The sequence below is a fragment of the Myxocyprinus asiaticus genome, chromosome 46 (genome assembly GCF_019703515.2).
Source record: "Myxocyprinus asiaticus isolate MX2 ecotype Aquarium Trade chromosome 46, UBuf_Myxa_2, whole genome shotgun sequence".
NCBI lineage: Eukaryota > Metazoa > Chordata > Actinopteri > Cypriniformes > Catostomidae > Myxocyprinus > Myxocyprinus asiaticus.
In genome coordinates, this window is record NC_059389.1 from 18,081,894 (window position 1) to 18,096,985 (window position 15,092).

A 15,092-nucleotide genomic window follows, 5' to 3' on the forward strand; every position below is an offset into this window, starting at 1 on the left:
AGGGTAGAGTCACACGGGGTAACCTCCTCGTGGTCACTATAATGTGGTTCTCGCTCTCGGTGGGGCGCGTGGTGAGTTGTGCGTGGATGCTGCGGAGAAAAGCATGGGCCTCCACACACGTTATGTCTCTGCAGTAACACGCTCAACAAGCCATGTGATAAGATGTGCGGACTGACAGTCTCAGATGTGGAGGCAACTGAGATTCATCCTCCGCCACCCGGATACAGTCACTACGCCACCACGAGGACTTAGTGCGCATTGGGAATTGGGCATTCCAAATTGGGGAGAAAAGGGGAGAGAGGAAAAAAAAAAAGAATGTTTAAATATATAACAAAAATAAATAATAAATACATTTGATTTGGAATTGTTTCCACAACCACTAAGCTTTGAGCAGTCTCACCATCTCAGGCCTCTGGTTGCTCTGGTTCTGGCACTTTCAGTGACAGAGGGATGCAGGAGCCCTCCAACCTCACCCACGTCCTGCAAACCTGCTAAAATTATCTCTGTGTAGGTTAGGATGGGATTAATGCAGTGACTAATCCTCCATCTTTAATTCACAACACATTCTGTCATAATCAATGAGAGTCACGGTGGCAGGCAGCTTCCGTTTGACTGACATGCTAATGAGAGTTAATACTACACTAGAGATGAGAGCCATTTTATTTGTGTCAGGAGTGCTGTTTCTATCTTACTGGGTGGATGGAGGGGGTGCACTCTTAAGAAAATTGAAAAATCTTTTAAATGTTTTATTTGGGTTTTTTTCCGTCCAGTCTTCTCACAATGCATGTCAAGTCATTTTTATTTGTATAGCGCCTTTCACAACACACGTCGTTTCAAAGCAGCTTTACAGAAGATCATGCATTAACAGAAAATTAAACTGTAATATCTATAATGTCTTAGAGTCATCATAATGTCCCCCATTATGTCTGTGATTTCTGAAATTCTCAATTTTGTCATCTGAAAATGTCGATTTGTAACTAAAAATATATGGTGAAACACTCAAGGAATATAATAAACCAATTTGCTGTGGGTGTGTGTGTGTGTGTGTGTGTGTGTGGTGTATGAAATCTTCTGAGATGACATCAGTCTTGCTTGGCAATAGTCAGGGGTTATGCTAATTGACTGTGAATGAGTGCAGCATTCTGTTGCCTCAGTCAAGTTCAATAAGGCCTCCAGAGAGCCCAGTTAAAGAATAAATAAATACTTCAATTTGAGTCCAGTCCACTATAGTATAGACTATTAAGGCATTAAACACAAGACACTCCGGACGCCATGCGAGGAGCAGACATGTGAGTGACTAGCTCTGTGCACTTTGCTAGGTATTGCAAAGTATTTTCATGTTATAATCCGGTGAGATTCGATACACCCCATTACATATTTATTGTTTGAGGTAAACATGGCAAAGAAGTCAAAATCCTCAGACTCTGGAGACATTAAAAGACACTTACGTGTTCAAGCTGAGGCTTCTGACGGGACTGCGAGCTGGAGACTTGATTTAGACGGCACGTCGGGAGATGAAATCCAGCGTCAACTGTCCAACATCTTGGTGATGCTGATGAAGGTTGTTGCTGACTTGGAGGATCTCGCTGTAATACGTAGATCGATTATGGCGATGGAAACAAAATTCTCTGAATTGGTCACAAGAGTGACAGAAGTTGAAAAACGAATTGATTATCTGGAATCTTCGGGAAGGGAATTATCCTCTAATCCGCCCGCGTCCAAAACAGAATCTATTTTGGAAAAACTTGAATATTTTGAAAATATGAATCGAAGGAATAACATACGAATTGTTGGAATTCCTGAGCATGAAGAGGGCAGAGATATGGTGAAATTCCTTGATGAGCTCTTCCCGAATCTGCTCGACATAACAGGCCATAAACTGGAAATCGAGGGATCTCACAGAGTCCCGGCTCGGAGATCTGCTGAGGGTGACAGGCCCCGATCAATCCTGGCCAAATTTCTGAGATCATCCGATAAAGATCTTGTGTTGCACCAGACGAGGAGCAAAGGAAAGCTTTCTTGGAAGAACCACAATATTTTCTTGTTCCCGGACTTTTCGAATTCAACAAGAGAGAAACGCAATCGGTTCAAGGAATGTAAGAAACTCTTGCATCAATGGAATATCGCTATTGCACTGATGTTTCCGGCTAAACTGAGAACAGATACCAAGGACGGCAGCAAAGTATTTTTATGCCCCAAAAAGGCACTGGCCTTCATACAAACTATGGGTACCCAAACCATTGGGCATTTCTTATGTGAGTGGACTGACTCGCTGTTCAGTGTCTCGACTGTCCGAGGAAGCTGGGCGCCATTTTTGTTTCTTTTTACGCTGGCTCCGCCTAGCGGCTGTAGTTTGTTTTGTGGCATGATACTCCAAGAAACTTTTGCATTGAAGGAAGAACGCTTTTACACTGAAGTTCCCGGCCAGATTGAGAATGGACACTATGGATGACCGCAAAATATCTACATGCTCACATAAAGGACATCTTTTATAAAGTTGTCGGTCTGAGTAAGTCATGATGTATTTTTTTTATGCGGCCTCTGAGTGAATTTGACTCTTGATCATCCGAGGAAGCGGGATGCCTATTTTGTTTCTTTATGTTCTGGCTCCACCTAGTGGCTGGAGTTTGTTCTGTTGAATAATACTCCTTTGGGTCAGCTGTGGATAAATCTGATCGTTCTTTGTGCTTACGCCTCCTGTTGGCGGGAGTTTGTTTTGTGGAGTATTGTTAAGGGACATTGGAATGATTACATCATCTGCTGCACTCATAACAGCCAGCTCACTGAACACTTGTCAAATCAAAATCAAATCACTTTTTATTGTCACACAACCATATACACAAGTGCAATAGTGTGTGAAATTCTTGGGTGCAGTTCTGAGCAACATAGTAGTCATGACAGTGATGAGATTGTCTGTCTGTCCGAGGAAACTGAACGGCTTTATACCAGCTGGAGTTTGTTTTGTGGAGGAACACACCTTCAAGACAGTTTTGTGAATGAATCTACACGTTTTTTGTGTTTATTCTGCCTATTGGCTGGGGTCTGTTTTACAAAGTATTTTCTGTTATGTAATTTTGCCTCACGAAACTTGTGCAATCCGATGGCAGAGTTGTCGCGGGGGTTCTCGTATGCGTACATGGACCTTCTGAGTTTAGAGGGATTGATGCCGGTTGGCGCTGTCATGCGCGGGGTTAATGCGCATGTTTTTCTTTTTTCTGTTTGTTTTGTTCAGGGGGAAGTTCGGGGTTTGATTGTTGCATTAATGGGAAATGTGGTCTGTATAATCTTGCTTTTGACACAATGTTTTTTTTATTATATCAATATGTCAATTGTTAATATGTGTAGATTGTCTCTCTCCACATGGAATGTCAATGGATTGGGGCACCCCATAAAAAGAAGGAAGGTTATTTATTTTCTTAAGCGTAAGAAATGTGATAAAGTGTTTCTTCAAGAAACGCATCTTTCCCTACAGGAAGCTGAAAAAATTGGGAAGATATGGGGTGGACAGTTTTCTTTAGTGCTGGCTCAAGTAAGAGCAGGGGGGTCATTATATTGATAAATAAACATCTACAATTCAAATTTCTAAAACAGATTAAAGATAAAATAGGAAGAGTCATTATTGTTTTAGCAGACATCCAGGGGCAAAGATTGATTTTGGCTAATATTTACGCACCTAACGCTGATGATCAGGGCTTTTTTTTATAGATCTTGAAGGGATGTTGTAAACCGCTAGCACCCCTCATGATATAATATTGGGAGGAGACTTTAATTTATTGATGGACTCAATCCTTGATTATAGTGAAGCAAAAGTGTGTTAGCCCCCTAGAGCAACATTGACGCTTCACAGTATGTATAAAAATCTTGATCTTGCAGATATCTGGTGACTTTTGAACCCAACTGGTAGGGATTATACATGTTTTTCATCAGTTCATAAGATTTATTCTAGAATAGATTTTTTTTTATATCTAAATCCCTCATTTCATCTATTGTTGACTGCTCAATTGGAAACATCTTAGTCTCAGATCACACCCTGGAGAGTTTAGAGATGTTGCCACATACAGAGAAAAAGAAATCAAATAGTTGGTGTTTTAATGTATCCCTTTTGCAAAATCCTGAATTCCAACAAATGTTAAAGACTGAAATCAATGTTTATATGGAGACCACCTGGTCCTCAGTATCCTCTGTGGGCGTGGCTTTGGGGCACTTAAGGCTGTTCTTAATGATCAGATCATACAGTATGCCTCATTCATAAAAAAATCCAAAGCACGAGAACTTGTGGAGTTGGAAGAGAATATTAAAAGTACCGAGGCAGAGCTGAAGTACTGAATGTCGTCTGATGGCCTCAGAGAATTGATGCGACTGAAATACAGATATAATACTATTTTGTTGCAGAAAGTGGAGTTTTGGTTATTCAGGGTAAGACAGTCATACTTTGAGTCGGGGGACAAAGCAGGGAAGCTTCTGGCTAGATATATAAAACAGAGAGAGTCTTTTTCTACCATTCCCTCAGTGAAATCTGCTGGTGGTGAAATTTTTACCTCCTACCTATTTTTGCCATTAATATTAATAATGCTTTTAAAGAGTACTATCTTGATCACTATTGTTCCACATCTTCGTCTACTGATGAATATATTAGAAAATTTGTGGAACCATTAGAACTTCCTCAATTGACGACTGTGCAAAAAAAATTCTCTTGATTCTGAGATAACCTTGGAGGAGCTTGACGAGGTAATTAAGGCCTTGCCTTCAGGCAAAGTTCCGGGGCCAGATGGTTTTGCCGCTGAATTTTTTAGATCTCATGCTACAGAACTGGCTCCACTTTTGCTAGAAGTTTATAAACATTAAAGAACGGAAAGCTTCCCCCAACCATGACACAAGCCCGGATCAGTCTGATCCTTAAAAAGGACAAAGATCCAAGCGAGTGTAAGAGTTACCATCCAATTTCCCTGATCCAGCTGATGTAAAAATACTGTCAAAATTTTGGCTAATCGATTAAGTTATGACATCTCTTATACATATAGATCAGGTGGGGTTTATTAGGGGCCGCAACTCTTCAGACAACATTAGGCATTTCATCAATATAATGTGGTCAGTGGCGAATGATCAGACTCTGGTCGCTGCCATCTCACTTGACACTGAAAAGGCATTTGATATGGTAGAATGGGATTATCTTTTTAAGATTTTGGAAATATACGGGTTCGGGAGTACATTCATTGGTTGGATTAAGTTACTATATAGATACCCTGTAGCGGCGGTACAAACAAATGGATTAATTTCAGATTATTTTACTTTGAATAGGGGCACTCATCAGGGTTGCCCTCTTTCTTCATTATTGTTCTGTCTTGCCCTGGAACCATTAGCAGCTGCGATAAGGAAGGAGGAGTTTCCAGGGGTGGTGGGAGGTGTGGCGCATAAGCTTTTGCTTTACGCAGATTATATTTTATTATTCGTCTCTGACCCTACTAGATCTATGCCTTGCCTCCACAGAATTATTAATTCCTGTTCTAAGTTTTCAGGACACAAAGTCAATTGGTCTAAATCCGAAGCTTTGGCTTTGACAGTGTACTGCCCAGCGACGGTTTTCCAGCTGGGTGCTTTCCAGTGGCCCAAACAGGGCATTAAGTATTTAGGCACTTTATTCCCAGCAAACTTGTGTGATTTAGTTAGAGTTAATTTTGACCCCTTAATAAAATGGTTTTCGAGCGATGTGGGCAGGTGGGCTTCATTGCATTTATCTATGATCGGGAAAGTTAATGTTATTAAAATGAATTATATTCCAAACTTCAACTACCTGCTACAGTCTCTCCCTATAGATGTCCCCCTCTCTTATTTCAAGCAATTTGACAACATAGCGAAGTCCTTCATTTGGAATGGTAAGCGTCCCAAATTACATTTCAATAAGTTACATAGGCCGATTGACAAAGGTGGGCTAGGCCTACCCAAGATTTTATTTTATTATTATGCATTTGGTCTGAGACATTTGGCTCATTGGTCGCTTCCACCTGAGAGAGCCCCTCCCTGATTCTGTATAGAACAGGAAGTTCTTGCCCCTATTTCACCATTGCAGAGCCTTTACTATCAAATTAAGTTAAGTTACATCCCGTTACACAAAGGTGTCCAGAGTGTTTAATTCAGACATTTATTGAAATGTTGCCTCGAGCATATGGCTGAACCCCAAAATATGCATCAACAAGTCCCCTTTTTGCTGGTCAGAATGGATTGGGAGGGGGGTTCCTACATTCGGTGACCTATATGAGAGTGGAATGCTGAGATCCTTTCAAAATGTGGTTATACTTTTTGGGATTCCCAGATCTCAGTTCTATAAGTATTTACAGTTGTGCCACCTGATTTGTACTGTTTTTGGGAGTGGTTTACAACCCCCTAAAGCGGCAGATACTCTGGGAGTGGTGATTACTGCTTTCGGAAAAGGTCATGAGGCATCGGTGTATTACTCCCTGTTCAGAGTCCGGGGGACGGAGCTTCAGCTTCTCTTAAGAAATTGTGGGAGAAGGATCTTGGCTTTGTATTGGAGGAGGGAGTGCGGGCTAGGATTAAAAAAAATGTCAAATCTGCATCCAGAGATGCAAGGGTTCGCCTTATGCAATTCAAGATTTTACATACATTGGACCCCCTCTAGATTGTAAAGGCTTGGTCTTAAAGACACACCCACCTGCTGGCGATGTTAATCAGAAGATGGAGACACAACCCATGTTTTTTGGGGGTGTCGTAAGATTCAAGAATTTTGGCTGAAGGTGCAAAGTTTTGTGTGTGATGTGTTGGGCACTCAGGTCTCGTTCTGCCCCAGACTCTGAATTTTGGGAGATGGGAAGGTCATGGATTTGGAGGATAAGTACACGAAGGACTGGGTTTTGACCAGTGTGATGATTGGTAGGCAGGTTATTTTGAGGAGTTGGAAGTCGGATGGAGCACCCTCGTTCCCGGAGTGGTGCGTGGAGATGGGGAGGGTGGCTGCCTTCAAGGAGGGGTTGAGCAGAAGGATGGGAGTTAGGGATTTTTATAATAAGAAATGGGGCAATTACCTAGCATTTTTGGGGGAATCTCGAGGAGGGGCAGTGGATTTTTTTAAATGTTATTATACTTGATTATTGTATTTTTTTTTTCTTGTTGTTGATGTTGTTGTTTTTTATTTTTTTTCTTGTGTGTGTGTCTGTCTGTGTGTCTATATTCTATTGACCACAGGGGTGTTCGTGGGGGGATCAGGGTGGGGTGGGAGTTTGGTAGGGGATATGGTGGGGTTAATGTTTAAAGTGATTGATTCATTATATATATGTTGTTGTTTTTTGTGTGTGTGTGTGTGTTAATTTATGAATTAAAAAAAACAAAAAAACAAAAAAAAAAACCACACAAGACACTCTTCTATCATGATTAGTTTTTCAGTAACATGCCCAATCATTGTTGCTAAGCACAGAATATCACCACATCTATTACCACAATATCTCTGAGCTGTTTGTAAAAAAGTGTGCATTTATATTTACTGTAAATGCCTGGCTTCATATTTATTCTCGCTCTTTAAATCAGTCTGCATAACTGTGTTTCGTAAGGATAAAAAAAATATATATATTTCTGTCTGGTATGAAATTAATGTGACAACCATTGGCAAAATGTTAATTAGTTCTAAATTAATCTTTAATTTATGAAACTGCCTACATCCTGGATGTCAAAATCTTAAATGAGGTGCAAGGAATGAATCAATAACATATACAGTGTAAATGATGGCTTTGCGGACTTATATTAAAAAGCACAAGAAATGTATACTGTTTAGACTCTTTTCTCTAAATAATAAAATATTCGCAATTGCACAGTATATTGGCAGTTGATATATTATTTGCTGTTAACCAGGAAAAAAAAAACGAAATAATATTATTGCGCCGATAGTGGAATTGCTACCGATATTTTTGCTGATAATTTGTAACAGTTAATTTGCTTGTGGCTAAAAATCTCTGACAGCATGTGGCTTCTCTCTTCAGACTCTTGCACTCAGGGAGCCTCAAGCAACAGTGCGCATGCACATTCACAGCATATCTGACAGTGAAAGCCTGGCTAGTGTTGCAAGCCAAGCTCCTGTAGCTCTCTGAGGATTATTTCAACATCTCTGCACCTTGTTACGTTGTTTTAGGGTTGGTTTTAACCAGGATCATCTGCTGTCAGCAATATGCCATTTACCATATTCTGTTTGTTTTATAAACGAAAACACGATAAAAACATGCATGTTACTTGGGGGCAATCATTTTTGCATATTACTTCACGAAACAGAAACAGAATATGGAAAATAGCATATCTTTACTTACAGCAAAGGATCACGACTAAAACAAGCCCAAACACAACGTAACATAATGCACAGATTTTGAAATATTCCTAACAGAGTGACGTGAGTTGGCTAAAAGACACTAGTGTATATATATATATATATATATATATATATATATATATATATATGTATTGGCCACAATGAGCCGTGAATTATCGTTATCTGTATTGGCCCAGAAATTCCATATCAGTGCATCCCTAGTAAAAAGTATTTGGCAGGTATGGAATAGTATGGAATTAGATCAGAAATTATTTATTATCCTGGACTGGATAAACACTTTCTTTGTCTCTGTTCTTTACATAGAGGTTTGACCAATCGGTATGGTTTAGGGTTGTCACGATATCAAAATTTCAGTAGTTGTGAATAGTGAAATTCACAATTCTTGATATCAATTTCGATACCAAAGCAAAAACTAATATTCATTTGTTAGGTAAACATTGTTTCAAGTTTTCAAATAATTATTCAAGACAAGTAAACAGTCAGTAGTAAAATAAAAAAAAAGCTTAATTTTCAGGGAAGGAAAACGCCATTCTAGTGTGGATGGGAGTCGTAAACAGAGAAATCAATGCATTTTCATATGAAAATTGATGTGTAGACCAGCCGCAGCCCGTGCATTTTAAGTCTAAGCCTTCAGTGTGATTCATGCCATTAAGTTCACAGTTTCACAATGAATAAGACACCATATGCCTATCATACATTACATGGCAGTCAACTAATAATACCAATTGAAATTTTAAAAACATGTCCATGCACGAAAGCCAGAACCACGGAGGTCTAATACCACGAAAAAGCTCTCTAATAATATATGCAATTTAAATGTTGCTTGCAATAAATTTTGTTTCGTCAGGGTACACGGTTACTTTTCAAAACTTGATCCGACACTGAATGCTCAAGCAGCCTAATTTACACTTAGAAAACTTCTGATGTTGCTAGAACAATGCAAAAAGTACTTACCAATTTGCTTGAAGTGAAAATCAGTCCTCCTTTCCTGTTTAATTAATCAATCGCACAATCATGCAGAACATCTCAGGTTTTTTTATTAATTTTTTTCCCCCTTTTCTCCCCAATTTTGAAATGCCCAATTCCCACTACTTACTAGGTCCTCGTGGTGGTGCGGTTACTCGCCTCAATCCGGGTGGCAGAGGACAAGTCTCAGTTGCATCCGCTTCTGAGACAGTCAATCCATGCCTCTTATCACGTGGCTCGCTGTGCATGACTCCGCGGAGACTCACAGCATGTGGAGGCTCATGCTACTCTCCGCGATCCACATGCAACTGACCACGTGCCCCATTGAGAGCGAGACCCACTTATTTGTGACCACAAGGAGGTTACCCCATGTGACTCTACCCTCCCTAGCAACTGGGAGAATTTGGTTGCTTAGGAGACCTGGCTGGAGTCACTCAGCACACCCTGGATTCGAACTCGCGACTCCAGGGGTGGTAGTCAGTGTCAATACTCGCAGAGCTACCCAGGCCCCACATCTCAGGTTTTTAAATCCATAAGGATCTCTTTCTCAATGGTGATGACAGCCGTCTCCTCAGCAAGATCTTGCGCTCTTCGCTTTCAAATTACGTACATCACTTAAAGCGTGATTGCGTCACTCAAGGCCAGCTAGAAGGCCTGGACTGAGACATATCCTAAAGATCATACCCACTAAAAACAAATAAATAAATCTGACTGGCTGATGAATCTGACTTTAGATGCCTATTCACTGCACTGTTGAGGGATTCTGCAGAAATTCTGAAGGCCTGATGGGGTGGAGCTCAGACTCACGTGCTACTTCGACTTCGGGCGTGCAATTTGTGAAACAGTTGTCACACTTTGCTTGTAAGCAGAGGAATACATTCTGATTGGATAAACATTTAGTTTTTTTGCTATTCGTTTGTAGATGAATTAGGAGTGGAAAGCAATTGAAAATACATAGGCAAAAAGGTGAATGAGAATGAAAGGATGAAAAAATATTTATTTATTAGGCATGTTATGCCAGCAGAGAAGGCTTTGCTGGCCCTGAGAAACGCCACTGGTGTTGACATAGCCTTAGACATATTGTAACTGTAACTATGTTAGTGTTTACATTAATACGTACCTCAGAAAAGTCCATTCATGTGTGTTTTTGCACTACCACGAGCACTCTCAGAGCACAGAAAGAAACTGCCCTGTCAGTATAGTACCGAATCACCAAAATTATTCGGTTCTTGGTATTACTGCTCCTGCAGAAAGTTATGTTATATGGGTGCATTATACATTAGGAGTGGCATGACTACTTATTTTTACAAATCAAACAGTAATCCAGAAAAGTAGCTGAATAGTCGATGACTCAATTTTTAACTTAATGTAAATTTCTTGCCATACACCATGCATCACCAGCAGTTTTTGCTTCTTCTAGCAGGTCAAAAACTGCACTGACAGCTAGCTGTAGAGTATGTCCTATGCAGCTGACACTGTGTATACACTACAAGCGACTCTATATGACAAACTAGTACTCTCTTAAAAATCAACAAAGCTATCTACTGTAAGCATGCTACAGATTTTCCTCCTGTTGTCGCCATGTTATGTGTTCCACAACTAGTCTGCATTGCCCTGAAACATTTAATGGTGGTACAATAGTAGCTGCTAGTCAGTGCAACCCTTATTAGGCATATTTTACTAATCTGCATCTAAATAATGAATGGCAATGGGACTACTAGATAACACCTGATTTGTTTCTATACATCTTGAACTGACAGAATTGGTCCTAGATTCTCCAGAAGGATCCATTTATGTAAATTAGTGCTTTCCTTTTTTTGGGGGGTAAACTTTAGTACTCACTTGTGTTGCAGTCCGTTTATAAACCCAAGAGAAAGCTTTGCAATCAAAGAAACCCTCAATTTTTAGAACTATAATCACAACCCCTACAGCTGGACACATGTCTCTCGTAGCATACCGTAGCATATGACAAAAAAAAAAACAACAACACTGAAGCAATGCTTTGATATGAGCAAGATACCCAGTGAATGACAATTTGGAACTTTGATCAGTGCACCCCGAGCCCTTCACATCTGCATAAGTGACTATCAGAGCTAACTTCAAAGAGTTGCTTCCCATCCAGTGTAATTAAAAGACTGGATCATGTTGTAAAAGAAAAAGAAATTAAGAGAGAGAGAGAGAGAGAGAGAGAGAGAGAGACAGAGAGAAAGTGATGAAAGGAAAGCAAGGGCAATAAAAAAAAGGGTGACTGACAGTGAATGATGTGAAAGGTAAAAGTCCTGATTTGAAAGGATTGTTTGATGACTGTGCATGTGCTGCTTACATTAATATGGTCTAATTCAGTGGACCATCTGTTTTTCTTGTTCATGGAAATGTTGCATGCCTTATCGTACCATTAAATTAACATGAAAGACATGAATAACGATAAGAAAAGCGTATGTGTGCAAGAAAAAATAGAGAGATGGCGGAAAGGAGCAGGTAAAGCAATTCAAGACAGCCCATTTGAGCTGTAAGCCTTATATCTTGCAGGTGTAAAGAAAGATACAGTTCTTATATCTGGGACTTGTGAACAGACGAAAGGAATATGGTCTCATACCTGGCATGGCATCAATCTCCAAAAAGACCTTAAACTTCCAAATGGATGAGATCAGAGAAATTTTGGACATACCCAAAGAGCTGAAGAATCTCAAGTAGGCTGTTTTTATATGCTGTGTATACTGATAAATCTTTAATATGTTTGATACATGTTTACGTTATTAAATGTTTATGCATTTTTCAGAATGTTGGAATATCTGGATCAAGTTTGTTCTGTTACTGTTTGACAAGCTTGTCATTTTGCATACTGTCAACTAAAATAAGTTATTTTCATTTACTAATTTAGGGCTGGGAAATTTAATGCATATATTTCTGCGAATAATAGTTGACTGTTTAATGCGTTAAAAAAAGTTTTACTAATATTTTCCCCCTCTTCCTGTGGCTATAATTGGCATATATGAAAAATAGTTTTTGCCCTACATAAGTAAATATATAAGTAAATATATTTATGATTATATTTCAATGTTTGTTTTGTACCAAGTACCACGATTAATCGTGAATTTCAAGAAAACTGTAATTAATTAGTTTTAAAAAAAAATATCGATTCACAGCCCTTCTAAAAATATATGCCATGTTACAGTAAAATGTGACTGAAATAAAAAACAAATATGAATTAAATGAATGAAGATTCAGCTGATTATTGAAAGAAAGAATTGGTTTGAACCGAGTATGTGACCGGTGCAGAGAGGAAGTGGAGCAGGGTAATTTTTTACAGGGAGTTTTTATTTTTAATCAGAGTGTTTTCTAGGGAATTTTTGGACAATACAATACTGATTTCAAAAATAAATCAATAAATATTGGTAAACAATATTTTGCCACTTACCTTATTTTGTCATCAGATCACTGTTTTGCTCAGAAATTATGTTTTAAAAATGTACAAAGAGGTACAAAAGTCTTTTATTATTTATTATTCTAAAATAAATAATTTCCAAAAATAGCTAACTATCAAAGCATGATGATTGATGTGAAAAAAGATTATTTTGTACTTTATAACATTTTTGCAGTTCAAAACAACAGAACTCACATTTTACACGTTTGTACTGTATATAATAGAACATCACAAATTCATATTATGCACATGTTGGGAACAAAATGGCCTTTCAATTTCTATTGTGGTATAATGGATGATACACACCGCTAGAGGGTGCCGCTTGCTTTCACAATGCTGACTGAAGCGTAGACTGAATCGCTGAATGCAGTTGTAAGGCTGGCACCAGAACGTCTACAACCAAAAGGTGCCATTTCTGGTAAAAGTCAAAGAACTCTGCGAGAATCAACATCATAGAACTCTCTCACAAAAGCTGAAATCTACATCTGAATATCACCACAGTGTGATAAATTGCAAATCACCTTGCTGCCTCCCCCCTTCTCTCCTTCAACAGCTCTGGACCAACACAAAGACATAAGATTTATATGTAAAAAATATAACATGAAAACAAAGAATGCAACTGTATGTGTTTGATATCATTTAAGAGGTCTCTGTGCGACTGGTATAGTGGTCTCTTTCCCATGTTGATAAAACTAATGGTAACAAAGTTATAAGGTCTTTGCCAAATACTGCATAATTCTGGAGGTGGCTCCCCCTCCTTGACCTACAATTGAAATTATCTCCTGTATGTTAACAAGGTTAAACCCCAGGAAGTCAAGAACCCATTCACCCCCAAATCCTCATTGTTCAAAGGATAATACCATTTGGTACACAATGTTTATTCTGTCTGGATATTTAAGGAAAGTTGGCATGAAGTTCTGGGAATCTGTATACAGATCTCCCATGCTGTACCGCTGCATGTAGTTTTGTCAGGTATGTTTCTTTGACTTGTCTTTTATTTTTAGTAATGCTTGTTTATTCTGATCATGTGAAATTGGCTTTGATTTGAATTTCTGCAACAATGTTTTATATCCTACCTGACAAATAAATTGTTATTATTTGATTTATTCTGAATTCCTCTGAAATCATTACTGGAGCTTTAATATAGGAGGAAGCCATTTAAAGACTCTCAGTTTGAATTTAAACCACTCAGGACAACCAGGTAGGACAACCACCTAGGACAACCAGGTAGGACAACCACCTAGGACAGCCGGGTAGGATTTGAATTTCAATAGACCAGGGTAGACCATACTGGAGCTTTAATATAGGAGAAACCACTCAGGACAACCGGGTAGGAGAAAGCCATTTAAAGACTCTGTCACTGCTCACCGCCCGTCTTAGCAAGTTGTATGTACGTGACTAAGCGGCAATATCGTCTGGTTATGAGAAAAGCCAAACCAGACGATATTAGTTAACCCTACAACCGCTGACTAAGAACGGAACTGGCTATCCATTTTCGGGAGGTTTACGTAATTTAATAACGGCCGGCGTAAGTCTCCAAAGATCAAAAGGACAATGAATAGAAGAGGATTTAGAGTAATCAATAACCTAAAAATGTTAAATTAAAAGAATGATCAGAAATTAATTAGAGCTTAAATATAAATTAGAGGTCAACTTAAAATTGGAGTCAGATTAATATAAAATTGGAGTCAGATAAAATGAATAACGGAATTAAATGTGTGAATTAACAATAATTGATTTACTTCAGCGCTCAGAAAAGACAGAACAACGCAGAGACCTTCAAGGGCAATTTATTGAAGTTCCGCTCCGGAACGGATATGAAAATTATTTATATCCATATATATAGATTCCCATTTCTCTTTTTTACACAGTCTATTTTTAAGCTTTCAAGGTTTAGTAATCGCACAAGACCATATTGAGATTTCAATCTTAACTCAATCAATCATGCAACCTTAAAGGATACCATCCCAATGTCAAAGTTTTCTGGTTTCCAAGTGTTTTCCACAACTGTCACGTCTGAAACAACGTTTTTTCCTCATTAATGTGAGAACAAATTTAATATTACATGTTCTTAGGAGTGCCAACCCTTCTACATTCTGTGGCTATCATTATTTCTGGATTGTGCATTGAAATTTACAGAGTTTAAACAAAGTGTGATGTTAATTAAAATATAAATAAATCATCGGTTTTCCATATCAGCATTTTCATGCTTAAAACCGATTTGACGATAGTTTAATTTTGATCAATATTTGGCCAAAAAATATGGCAGCTGATACATTGGCGCATCCCTAGTGTTTACCTTCTCTCTAGCTCAAAGATTGCTCCAATAAATTTAACAGCCCATTATGCAAGCAAAAATTCACCTTCATGTTA

The 15,092-nt window shown here is 38.7% G+C and overlaps 1 protein-coding gene across 4 annotated transcripts in view; it reads right to left on the minus strand.

Moving 5' to 3' along the window:
- The window catches only part of LOC127436053 (calcium-dependent secretion activator 2-like), a 225,334-nt gene that overhangs the window by 177,615 nt on the left and 32,627 nt on the right, over window positions 1-15,092 (minus strand). The gene's annotated exons all lie outside the window — the stretch shown is intronic.